Source organism: Macadamia integrifolia, unplaced genomic scaffold (assembly GCF_013358625.1).
Source record: "Macadamia integrifolia cultivar HAES 741 unplaced genomic scaffold, SCU_Mint_v3 scaffold2644, whole genome shotgun sequence".
Classification (NCBI taxonomy): Eukaryota; Viridiplantae; Streptophyta; class Magnoliopsida; order Proteales; family Proteaceae; genus Macadamia; species Macadamia integrifolia.
In genome coordinates, this window is record NW_024868853.1 from 105,864 (window position 1) to 111,333 (window position 5,470).

Here is a 5,470-nt window from a genome sequence, read left to right on the forward strand (position 1 = left end):
CAATAAAACAATCAAAATGGCGGGCCTTCTCAGTTTTCCTTTGGTGCATGTCAGCTACAAGTTTCACCTCTCCCACTATTTCTCCAGTTATCTGATTAGAAAATAATTATACACAAAAATCCAACATTAAAAACACCAGGAAGGGGTATGAGAAAATAGAAATGACAAAGAAAAAAAAAATCCCAAATAAAGTTGTAGACCTCTTTACACATGAGATTTGGAAAATAGTGCAAGCTTATGTTTGACTCATTGGGATCGGGCTCGTCTTCAACAGTGGACGCTCCAATGAGCGTCCAACGACCCCTCCAAACGTGACACCTGTGTTGCAATGAATCCAACGACTGAGAATAGTTCGACCCATCTCTCCTCTCTATCCTCTTGCTGGCGCCTAGAGAGACCTGCTAAAACCCGATTCAGGTTTCCTCCACTCTGAAGCATGCATAAAACTCCAAGCAATGCTTCGTTCTGCCACTGCAGGTTTGCTCTCTGCAACTGAACATGTCTTTTAAAAATTAGGGCTTATGACCTCAGTTCCCCAAGCTCCATAGCCGTGGCTCCTTTTCCTCCATCATTCTTTTCTTCTGTGGTCAAGTTCATCACCAACTTAACCCTCTCCATCACCATCTCAGGAAGAAGAAATCAAATCCTAACTCTCTGTCACTTTTTCTCTGTTCTCCTATTCTTCTCTCTCTATCTCAGGTATGATTCCCTTTATCCTCTTTCTCTATTACATCTTATATTTTCTACATAATTTTGTTCTTCTTAGATCATTCCCAAGTCATTTTAAAGATGAGACAATGAGAAACCCTATCATGATTTGATTCCCCTTTTCCTCCTTCGCCTTCTATTTCACATTCCTCTTTATCTTCTATAGAATTGTATCAATCTCTTTACTTAGGGTTTTTTTTTCTCTGATTTCTCCACTTAGGGTTTAGTCTTAGTGACTCCCTCGATTTCATATTCTTCTCCTCTTGCTCTTCTACAGAATTGAAACGATTTCTCCCCTTAAGATTGTTTTTTTTTTGCTTTAGGGTTTCTTAGGAAATTCTGTGAAATCGAAAGGGAAGGAGCAGATATGGAAAGTCGAAGGAAACCTTTTGGATCGGGTAACTTGTGTTGTGGGTCGGTCTTGTCAATCAACCATATTTGGTTGATTGTTCAGGATCGTTGGATTAGAAAAGTGCCACATGTTGCACTCTAAAAACTCGTTGGAGGATCGTAGGAGCAGTAGTCTTAGGAAACGAGCCAAATCCCTTATGTTGATCACATTTTTTCTATTAAAGATAAAATTTGAAGTTTAATGTTGTATATTCAAATGACTGTCCAAGGGTTGTTTTGATCATGGTGCTTAGCAGTTTCAGTATCAAATTTAGATGTGTGAGATGATAAATTAGATTATAAATTATGTTGTATGTTGTTAATAATGGTGTTATTTGTATGATCATTTGCTTGTCAGTGTCACAACTTCCTCCATGTTAAGGAAGTTAGAGGTGAGACTAAAATTTACACACCCTCACCGATCTCTCAAACCACTTAGTACTTATCAGATTCTTGATGAGGACATCTCACCGATCCCACAAACGGATCTCTCATATAAATAATAACTAAATCAATTAGAGAGAAAGATGGGCCTTTTTACATTTGAAAAATCAATTAAATGTTTTAAAAAGATTTATTTCTAAGACAACCAACCATATGATGGTTCGATGCTAATACATAACGGAATTCTTACAAAAAAAAAAAAAAAAAAAAACTGAATTAAAAGTTGAAAATTAACACATCAGAATCCGAACAGTGCCATATATGTGTTAACGCACTTGACCAAAATTTGGCGGGCTGTTCAAATGACTTTTTTTTGCACAAAAAAGAGAATTCAAATGACTTTTTGTCCTTTCTGTTTTATGGGAAAAATTGATGGATGCCCTATCCATGAACCCTCATAAGCCAAAAGAGGAAAAAACTTCAAAGATTAAAGATCTAACGGTTGATTAAATTTCAACTTTCCTATTTAAAGAGGGGAACTGTTGAAGCCATGAGTATTGTAGGGTGGCGGAGAGAGCACAGGAGAGGAGATGGTGGCATGGAGAGGGAGCATAGCTTTTGGAAGTTTTGGGTATGGGTGGACTGGCAATGCCTTTCCAATGCCAGCCCATGCCTAGAGTTTCCCATCGTTCGTTCCTTTCCTTCAGTTTCTTTTGAGGTTTAGTGTAAAGTTTGTAGAATACTTGAAGCTATGAGAAATCTAAATCGTGCAGGAGTTTCAGATAGCAGGAAATGGGGGAGAGAGAGCAGAGCTATGGAAAGCTTTGGGTATGAGTGGGTTGGAAAGGTTTTTTGTATTGCTCTCCTTTCAACCATACTCCACCCATACCTTGGGCTTTCCATTGTTCCTACCTTTCCTTCCTTTTCCTTTTTTTTTTCTCCTTCGAAAAGTTCTATCACTAATCCTTGTTAATTAGAAGGGTTGATTCCATGCTGCAAAGCACATTAGGAGCACTTGGGATACTTTGCTTCTGAATGATGTTCTCAACAATTTTCTGTTAGAAGCTAGATTTTTGTTGATGTGTTGAAAGTTTGAGTTCTCTAGCTACTTGGTTTTTCATTATGTGGTGATGGCTGCATTTTTGTTTTTGTACAAGCTTATTGACTATTGACTCTTGAGGATGTTCATGTTAATTATCTACTAACAGGGCTATATCATGGGGAGGTAAAGATGGTTTTCTATACATTGCTTCATGGCTATCAAGCATCAGTAGTTTAGAAGAAAAAGATGGCCTCCTTTTTCTGTTACAAGATCAAATGGTCTTTCAACTGTCAAGGCACTGCATTTACTTGGTGCATGTACTATTTGTCCCTGGTTCTGTCTGGCTGTAGTGGTGAGACTGCAGATTTAGACTCGTATAAGTTGGGTATTTTGTTATCCAATCTTTTGTAAGTTAAATTTGTGTGTTATTTTATTAATCTATCTGGATGTCCCATGTATGTTCTGTTCCAAATATATTCCAAAAAATACAGATGCCCTACAAGTGTATTTTGTAAAGAAGTTGTCTTGGACTGGTGTGATCCCCCCAAAAAAAAAACTCATTCTTTTTCTTATGTTATAATATGCCATCTCTCTCTCTCTCTCTCTCTTTCTTTCCTTACTCTGCCCTCTGCCCTCTGCCCTCTGCCTTAGAATAGTATTTTAACAATTATTGTGTATAAAGAAAAGTTGAAGTTGCATATCATTGTCTAAAATTTATAAATTTTATATTTAATAATCATCTTAAAATATTAATTGCTTTAAGCACTGGTAGCCCAAGTTCTCAACATGGGTACTGGCGACAAGGATCTTTGGTGCCTTCTATGAAGAGGCAGCATTGGTGGGCCAGATGTTGTCTTGCCGTTCTTCTGAGGTGTCATATGCTATCTTGCCATACTTCAACACAATGTCAGGAGGAATCCTATCCAAATCATGATACCAAGCAGTCTGAAAGATACCAACTTACAATGTTTCAGATCATGATTAGTGATTCCATGCAAGTGTAAGCACTCCATTTCTGAGAAGTATCAAATGCGAAACCAACTGCTGCGAGGTATTTACGCAATGAAGTTCCCAACAAAAAGCTCAATTACAAACACCATATTAGGCTTCTTACAAGCCCCAGTAAATTGTTGATACACAATAAGCACTGCTAGATGGTTTATAATGTCACAAGGACGTAATTTTAAAATCTACAAGCCACTGAAATTAGGCACAGAAGGAAAATCAAAACAAATTTGACAAAAAAAAATAAAAAGGTGAAAAAATAACACCAAATTATTATTTAGTAATACCGGATTGTGGATATCCATTGCTACTCAGTTGTGGGAGGTATTCTTCGTATTGCATCTACTCAGATGAGATGTTATGTGATTTATTAGGGAATTGGGTCTAATTTCATGGTAGAATTTACAGCGTTCTTCCATGGATTACACGATGTGAGAAATTTGTGGATAGAGTGTGATTCCTAGGCTGTAGTGTACTGCATTAAAAATTAGAATATTTCATGGTGTTTCTTGCAATGATGGTGGCTCTACAAAGGTTATTTGGACAGCATAACATGGTCGATAACTCATTATTACAGTGAAATAAACACTGTAACGGACAAACTGGCCAAGCATGCAACTACTTCTTGAGCTCAATGATTTGAGATTCTTCTCCATCATTTATATCCTATGAGCTTGATTGGGACCTTCAACAAAGGTCTAGATTTTGGTTTTTGTAGTATCGTAACGTCTCTTAGCTTTGGGTTTTTTTTCTGTTGATGGCCATGTGAAGGTGGAATAGAGACTTGAAGGATTCTTTGTACCATTTATTTTATTTATTTATAATATAATTTTTCTGACCTTAACTAAATTTACAACCTCTCTTGCAAAACGTGCTTCTCTCTTAGCAATCTCCTTAGTTGTCTCACCTCTATGGACAATTTTAATAGTAACATTATGCTTTTTATAGCTGCATAGTAAGAAAAAGTTATTGAGAAAACTGTGATGCAAATAAAAAGAAAATTAAGCAAGTCAATTGTGAATTAATCAATAAGAAACGCCTCCAAGTAAATGTAAGCAATAATAATTTTGTCTGTCGAAAAAAAAGAGCCAAAACTGAGAGCATTTTTTGAAGTCTGATCTAGTGATGTAACTCAAGATCATTAAGACTGAAGCAATAAGAAAATTAAGGCAGGGGAGGAGGTTTCAAAATTAAAAGAATGCATGACAGAAATCTTGGTAGATTCTTGCTGAAGACAAAACCATTTAGGTTTATCTTTTCAAGTTCCAGAAAGAAGTGTCAAACTCGGTGCCTAGAGCTCCTAATTATCTTCTGATTCTCTTGAAGTATCCCATCTGAACTATAGATTTCCACATGAAATTACAAAATTGTGCAGTACATTGGAAACGACGGTTAGGATGAACTTATTCAAGAAACCAGGGATGATGGATGCTTTATTCCATTAACATAAACTCCTCAGCAAGTAAACAATTTCTGTTTGTCTGAGAATATTTTAATCTTTGGTGCTGAAAAGGCAGGGAGTGAAATTGGAGGTTAGCCCCAACTGGTAGAGATCATTTTTTTAATGTTTATTCCTGACGTAGAAAGCGTTCAATCTGTTCCTGAATAGCTTTCTTCAAAAGAGTTTCTGCTTCCTCGGTGAATGTCTTAGTAGAAGATATGTAATGCGGGGCTGGTGGACCCCAAGAGGACCAACACGATTGGATGTGGGCCCACTTAAGTACTTAGGAATCAAAGACTAGGAGCAGTGGCAATTTGGTAATTAAGTGACCTATCCAAAGGGGAAATACTCAATAACCAAGAGGTAATGGCAAACTTGTAATTGAATAAAAATCACAATTGAGTGGCTGAATTGTAATTTCCTTGGGGTTCATTTAGAAGAGAAGCAAAGTGCTAAGGGTACCTAACGTAGGGTAAAGGGTAATCTGGAAAACAAAGATA

General features: G+C 36.9%; 1 long non-coding RNA gene across 1 annotated transcript; it reads left to right on the forward strand.

Moving 5' to 3' along the window:
• The first annotated feature begins 575 nt into the window (after nucleotides 1-575).
• On the forward strand, nucleotides 576-3,101 carry LOC122066969. The gene is made up of 2 exons (XR_006136535.1): nucleotides 576-699; nucleotides 1,032-3,101. It is a non-coding gene; the product is annotated as an uncharacterized LOC122066969 (long non-coding RNA).
• The last annotated feature ends 2,369 nt before the right edge of the window (nucleotides 3,102-5,470 follow it).